General features: G+C 43.9%; 2 pseudogenes; one reads left to right on the top strand and one right to left on the bottom strand.

The window, feature by feature from the left end:
- The first annotated feature begins 378 nt into the window (after positions 1-378).
- Positions 379-1,227, top strand: LOC136495762 (glutathione S-transferase T3-like; annotated as a pseudogene).
- A 2,223-nt stretch (positions 1,228-3,450) lies between these two features.
- LOC136495761 (protein ANTAGONIST OF LIKE HETEROCHROMATIN PROTEIN 1-like) lies at positions 3,451-4,733 on the bottom strand (annotated as a pseudogene).
- Between the last annotated feature and the right edge of the window lie 3,188 nt (positions 4,734-7,921).

Genomic DNA, 7,921 nt, shown 5'->3' with positions numbered 1-7,921 from the left:
ATGATTTCACCATGAACTTAGCAATTGTGTGTATTGCATTCCGGTTTTATTTCGTTGTCCACCTTTTTTTGGGTGTTCTTAGTTGCATTTTAGTGAAACATAAACTCTAGACTAGACTTCTCGTATTAGGCCTTCATTTTATCATAGCACAACTCTATTTTATGGTGGATTATTAGCTAACATATGAGACAATTGGGATTTAAATACAGTAGAAGACTTGTCTTGTTGACTACTTCCCCGTGGCATATATGTTGCTGGTGGTTTTAGATAGGGACCAAATTGCCTATGGATGGAAGAACCAAATGCATCGTCTGTGCTGATATATTCTTTTGCTTCTTGTTGTGCATCATCATTATTGAATCTCTTTGAACTAGGACGATGGATAACATTTTTAGTGGCACAAGTAGTCGCGTTGGCGAATCTGGAGAAATCTTTGGGGCAGATCAGTGGGCTTTTGGTTATTCTGCTGCTTTGCAAACTTTGGATGTTCCTCCAAACCCCCAGGTTTATTGTAGCCATGCATGATGGTTTGTTCTATTTACATATCAATACATCAATGATTAACCGTTCTTTTCATCACTAGTTCAACATGCATGGCTCTTCCCAGATGTCCTGCCCACATATGAATGGGCAACTTAGTCAGGGGTTCTCCATTGACAACACCCATGGCTCTCAGGACCCTCCATCATTGAAATCACAGAGGGCCGCAAAGAAGAAAAACGTGTCCAAGAGAGGAACTGCATTCACCAAAGAGGAGGACTTGGTGGTGTGTTTGGCATTTCTGAATATTAGCAAAGACCCTATTACTAGTAATAGTTTGCAACGTCTTTTAAGAAATCTTTGACCCTTTGATGCCCAAATAACATGGTGGCATAACATGCAGGTGTGAACCAGACTTCAGGTGGTTATTACAAGAGGATGCATGATTATTTCAATGAGCATAAGCCTGAAGGGTCCAACCGTAGCCAGATTGCGATTCAGCATAGGTGGGCATTGATTCAGAAAAGTGATGAACAAGTTCTGTGGGCACAAAGAAGCTATTGATAGGCTGAATGAGAGCGGAAAAAATGAGCAGGATCGGGTATACTTCGACTCATGTTGTCCTCCATCTCTCTAATTTCCAAATGTTTATTTTTGAATCAGTTTAGTCTATATTCATATGTGTAGATTGATGATGCTGTACAAATGTATGACATGACAGAACCTTTTACCATCATGCATTGCTAGAAAAAACTTCGCAATGAGGCCAAATGAAACAATAAGTTTCTTGAGTTAAACAACTGTACATCACCGGATGGAATGTCATCTCCTCCAACTCAAGGCCATATTGTGGCTGGCCATGTAGAATCTAGGAATGAGAATATAGACACATCACGTCCTAAGGGTAGGGATAGTGCGAAGAGGCGTAGATCAAAGAGCTTCCCAGAGACATCGTCATCTAGTATGGCTGTTGAAGTCCTCCAATGGTTGCAGGAGAAATCAGAGAAGACCAAACATAAGCAAGACCAGCAAATAACTGAAATCCTTAGTAGGAAGGATGAAAAAAATTAAAATTCAAAGGGATCTTTTCAACCTTCAGAAGAAGCATATGAAGATGAGTGTGCAGCAGAAAAAGAAGGAAAATGCGATTAGAGAGAAGGAGTCAGAGGATCACCTGATATCAGCTGAGTCTAGTATTATGTCGGTTGACATTGAGAAGGTCCCCTTTATCTGAAAAACTATTATCTTGGCATGCAGCGGCAAATCATGGAGCGTAGAGGATTCATCAGCCCCTCGAACAATGAAGACTAAGGAGCATGTGTTAAACTTCAGTTGAACTAGAGTTGAATAAATGTATCGTGTGCAACTTTTCTATTATCTATTGACTGATGTATTATCTGTAGTGTTGTGAACTGCTGTGTATAGGCAATCTGATTTTACCTGTCTGTAGTGTTGTACTGATATATTCCTGAAATACCAAATAGGCAGACGCTCTGAGATTGTAATATGAATTAAAGAGTCTACATTACCTGACTGATGGCAGGCAGGGCTACTCATTTCCTATGTTGGAAAAGACATGTCAGTTACCTACCTTTTGTTTTGATCTTTTGGTAAGCACTGGCTGTGAATGAAAATCTTCCTGTTTGCAATATCTGAATTTTGGATGCATGAGTTTGATTTCTTCAGGTTTCATAACATTACTAGTTCATTTTTAGAAGAAACCATCTGAACAGGCTGCCAGGATAGACTCTTGCAAGCAGGAACTGACAATTTCAGTCTCAAAACTTTCAGATACGGCATTGTGTACCATCCAATGCCACATTGAACTGAATATATACTGTGTTCCATTCCCTCCTGAAAAAAGGCCATCATGATGGTTCAGCTCGGTTGCCTAGTATAAAATTTTTAATGTTAGTTTGGTTGATGTTACCAAATTTATCATGATCATGGATCATGAACCATATTCCAGTTTATGTTTTGGATTATTGCTTTTATCTAGTTGGAAAAATCTAGCCTGTAATACTGGCACATGAGTTTTGCTTTGTACGTGGTTGAATTTCTTCAGGAATCTTTAAGTCCTGTTTGCAATATCTGAATGTTGTATGCATGAGTTTGATTCCTTCAGGTTTCATATAACATTACTAGTTCATTCTTAGAAAGCATGTGGAAAGACTGCTAGGATAGATGCTTGCAAGCAGGAACTGACAATGTCAGTTTCAAAACTTTCAGATATGGTATTTGTGTACCATCCAACGCCACATTGAACTGAATATATATTCTGTGTTCCATTGCCCCTGAAAAAAGGCCATCAGGATGCAGCTGAGTTCCCTAAATTTATCTGATCTGGTCTCTCAAAAAGCACCTGCAACATATTGCCAGCCACATGGATCTTCTCTACTAATGGTGTGCACTACGGTTTTTGAACTTAAACAAGTGCATTGTCATGTTGGAATTCTAAAAATATAGTTTTTTTTTCTTTTGTACAATAACTGGTGCATTTCTTTTGTACACTTTTTGAACTTAAACAAGTGCATTGTCAGATAGTGATAGAGTAAGTATTCTTTGACTACTCTAAATTCCACTTGCTTCTTTCATCTCACAGTTTTGCATTCTATACTCTCTGCACTAGGTCCAGTGGACATGCACGCCACTGAAATAATTACAGAACTCCAAGAGAATTCCAATACATATATCATAAAGAGAATTCCAATACATATATCATATATTTCTTATCAACAAGCAACAAAATATCTACATGTGTCGGCTGCCAACAAAATACAAAGGCCTTATCAGTAGGCTGCCAGCAGCTAAACCTACAGCTACATACAGAGACGGCACCAAAAAAAACTAAACCTATAGGTAAATACTTTAGTTCCTGTTATTAGGACCAAAAGGACTAGAGCATTGGCCGTAAAGCATCCACATGTGTTCCATCAGGTCGTTTTGAAGCTGAGCTGCTGTCTCTCTATCCTAAATGATGTTTTGAGCATCAACAAGTTTCTCAATTCCCGGGATTTCTCTATCCTGGTTAATTGGTGGGTCAGCCACTCTAGGCCATTCTGATGGGTGGATATTAGGTAGCTGAACCCCGCACTCATCTTCAACTACCATGTTGTGAAGTATGACACAAGCACGCATAATGGAATTAAGTACTTTTGATTCCATAAACGAGCTGGCCTATGCAAGATTTTCCACTTAGCCTGTATGACACCAAAAGCTCTCTCCACGTCCTTTCGACATGACTCCTGTTGCTCTGAAAATACCTTTTGCTTGTTGCTAACTGGCAAAGGAATGCTTTTCACTAGTGTAGCCCAATCGGGATAGATGCCATCTGCTAGGTAGTATCCAAGGGAATATATGTTGTCATTGACATGGAACTCAACAGAGGGTGCCCTCCCGTTAGCCAAATCATCAAAAACATTGGAACGATGCAAAACATTAATGTCATTGTGAGACCCTGGTAAACCAAAGTAAGCATGCTAAATCCGAAGATCCTCGGTCACCACCGCCTCAAGTATTAGAGTTGGCTTGCCTTTGTGCCCTCTGTACATGCCTTGCCAACTAGTCGGACAGTTAGACCATTCCCAGTGCATGCAATCGATGCTGCCTATCATTCCCGGGAAACCTCTAGCCAAATTGATGCTTAATATGTGCTCTATCTCCTCACTTCTGGGAGGACAAAGAAATTCTTTGCCGAACACCTCTATCACAATCATAACAAATTCCGTCAGGGTCTCCAAGACAGTACTCTCCCATTTTCAAATGATCATCCAACTCATCAGCTGGGCCTCCATATGCTAGCATCTTTACAGCCACCGTGCACTTGTGAAGAGCAGAGAATCCTAACTGCCCAGCAACATTTCTCCTCTGTTTGAAGAAGGTATTCTTGGCAGTGACCTCATTCACTATCCGAAGGAACAATTCCCGTCTCATGCGGAACCTACAGCACAAAATCAGAATTGTTTATCAAATTAATTCAATGTGTCATGCAAATGGAAACTAGGCTAAAGATTGTACCTCCTTCTAAAATGTTCCTCATTGTAAAGTGGACGTTCAACAAAGTAGTCCTGATTTAGTTGCCGGTCTGCTGCAATTCGATCATGCTTGTAAGTCTTGTGGCCTGGCACTGAACCTCCCCAAGGGCGCTTTTGTGGCGTTTGGGTGAGGACGGCCACCGCAACCATGATCTCATCGTCCCTGGAGTAGGCTGCAGCTGTCCCGAACATTGAAATTTTGACATAAGTCCAAGCCATGGCAACGCAACTGCAGTCCAGGTCTAAAGCCAAGCTGATTTAGGGACAAATTGGCCACAAATTAAGGGCTCGTTCGTTTTACTCTCCATCCAAATGGATTGGAGGAGATTGAGAGGGATTTGATACCCTAGAATAACTATAGAAGTGCAACGTCAATCCGAGATAGCTGTAGCACACAAACACGACATTGGTCAGTGTCTAGTGCAAAATAATCTGTGCACCCCCAAAATAGGTAAACGAAACAACCAGGAAAACATGGTCAGGTAAATTTAGTAGCAACCTGATGCAGCAGCAGAGATTGCAATGTTGCTGGCAATGCTGTGTCCAAACTCCAAAATCAATAGCTCCTGGAGTTTTCAAGCACCAGGAAAGTGTTGTGCTGTTGTCAGAGTTGCTACTTTGTGATTGTGCAATCAAATGTGGCAATTTTACTTGATTCTCCCTGGGCTTGCAAAAATGAAGATACACGATCATCAAGACCAAACACAAACAGAGAGAGATGCATATTTGATCAAACAGCTAGAGTTGTCTGTACACTATGTGGTGTTGCAGATTTTACCTAGGCCAAACTCATGAATACAAGTGTATTGTAACATTATCATGGATAAGATTCAGGGAGGCAAACAGGGCTAAAAAAGCAGAACAAGAAGCATACTTTTGGGTTGACAAAAAAATAATTTCCACCTCCCGACTTTGCCTGAACCTTGCTGGGATGCAGTGGTGAATAAATTAGAACCTGACAATTCACAAGGATAAGCTAACCAGTTTTGTGAAGAAAAAACTGAAACATTCCCATGGGCTTCAACTGAGGTCGATGTCGCGCGATCTAGAGAGGAAGGATAACCCAATCCTATCAGGCAAACCCTTGGATAAATGGATTAGATTGCTACTCCACTCCGCCAGGCGGCAACAACAGGATCAGGTGACGGAAAGGAAGTATGATTTGGACCCGGTTGGTCGTTGCTCACAGCATGTATCAAAAATAAGATCGCGTACAGCTGAACTCATTACTAGAATGATTCCATCCAAGCAGGTTAGGGTTGGCTTACCAGCAAAGCAGAGGAACTCAAATGTCAAATCCGGATGGATCTCGACTCCATCCCTAGCAGCAAACCCACGAGCAGCACCGCCGCCTGGCTCGCCTGCTCCGGAGCAGGGCGGACCTCGATCTCGCGAGGAAGGCGAGACTGATGCCTCCGATTTCGTTCGAGTCAGTCGAGCTCCCAGGCAGCAACGACAGATGATTTGGTCCCAAGGCAGTTGAGCTCCCAGGGACGCCGCTCCGCCTCCGCCTCCGCCGCGCCGCTTCCGCAGGGATTCTACCGGCTACTTCGCTGCCAGTTTGACTCCCTTCTCACACGCAGCTGGGGCGGCGAGATAATCCCGCCATGGAGCCAAGCCCGCAACGCACGATACCCTCCCTCCGTTTCCCGTGAAATTTTCATGGACTGCGCGCGAACAAAACTGTTTCTTTTGCGTTCCTTGTTAGAGAAGGAAGCTTTTAGGTCCGTGACCTTTTTATCTCGGGGCGACGCATGTCACGAATATGTCTCCTATTTTCAGTCATATTGTTGGAGATAGTCTTAGGCAGATAAAAAAATACATGTCTTGGGGTCGCCCATGGTTTGAATAGGTTCGCTAAATTTATATAAAAATAAAATAAAGTTCCAAACGTACACATCGTTGGGGGCATGCGAGTTCATATCATTTTCTCCGTTGTTTAATCTAGCTAGAGATATTCTCTCTGTCCAAAAAACTATATAATCTTATTTTTCGAGAATTAAACAGGTTAAACTTTGACTTAATCATATAAAACAGCAGTAATGTTCGTGAAACACAATAAGCACTATTACATTAGTTATATAATATATTTTTGTATTAATTCTTTTGATAGACGTAGGTGCTGCTATTATTTTAATTCTTTTGATAGAAGTACATACATACATACATACATACATACATACATACATACATACATACATACATACATACATACATACATACATACATATCTATCAGGTATCGATATTAAGAATACACAAAGCAAGGAAGTTAGCGCCCACGCTGACTTCCCCGGATGGATCAAGACGTATTGAAAGGCCTCGCCCGACCCCAAGGCTACGGGCTCCATCTCGCCCGACCCCTTGGGTGCGGGCTCCGTCTCGCCCGATCCCAAGGACGAGGGTTCTGTCTCACCCAAGGCTGCGGGCTCCATCTCGCCCGACCCCTTGGATGCGGGCTCTGTCTCGCCCAAGGCTATGGGCTCTGTCTCGTCCGACCCCTTGGGTGCGGGCTCCCTCTTGCCTAAGGCCGCGGGCTCCGTCTTGCCCGACCCCTTGGGTGCAGGCTTCATCTCGCCCGACCCCTTGGGTGTAGGCTCCGTCTTGCCCAAGGCCACAGGCTCTGTCTCGTCCGACCCCTTGGGTACGGGCTCCGACTCGCCTGAGGCTGCGGGCTCCGTCTCGCCCTACCCATTGGGTGCGGGCTCCGTCTCGTCTGACCCCAAGGACACGGTTTTCATCTCGCCCAATGCCACGGGCTCCGTCTTGCCCGACCCCTTGGGTACAGGCTCCGTCTCATCTGATCCCAAGGACATGGTTTCTGTCTCATCCGACGGGGACCCATACCACCGCCAACCACTCCAGGTCCAAGCGTATGGGCTTGGGTCAAAACTCTAACACCATAGAAGAGACTGGCATGCCTCGATGTAACCCATGGTCATGATAGGCCATACCTGGGGATTCACATCAAGAAACAGTGTCAGACGTGCTGGTGTTGTTCTACGTAACCCTCGTACAGATACTGACAGGCGCGTTAGTTCACCATGACGTCCGCCGGGACGGAGTGCAACGCCATGACTGGCAGATGACGCATGCGCATGGCGCTAGTGACGAATAGGGCCATGACGTGGAGCTATCCCTGTTGACATCTATAGGATCAATGGGGCCCGCATGAAGGAGAAGATGGACCCGACGACCTTGGAAGTCTTCGTCTCTCTCTCGTTCTTCTCCTTTTCCTCCACTGTAACCCACGCTTTCCCTTCGCCTATAAAAGGGGAAGCAGGGCACCCCATGAAGGGGGACAAAGGATAAAAAACACAAGAGCACGACATGAGCACATGGCTGAGCGGTAATCAAGCTCTCAGCACCCATTCACTCATTCCACTAGAGACTTGGAATCCTTTCCTT

Source organism: Miscanthus floridulus, chromosome 12 (genome assembly GCF_019320115.1).
Source record: "Miscanthus floridulus cultivar M001 chromosome 12, ASM1932011v1, whole genome shotgun sequence".
In the NCBI taxonomy this organism is placed as follows: domain Eukaryota; kingdom Viridiplantae; phylum Streptophyta; class Magnoliopsida; order Poales; family Poaceae; genus Miscanthus; species Miscanthus floridulus.
Note: the sequence above shows the minus strand (reverse complement) of the source record. Positions and strands in the feature narration are given on the sequence as shown.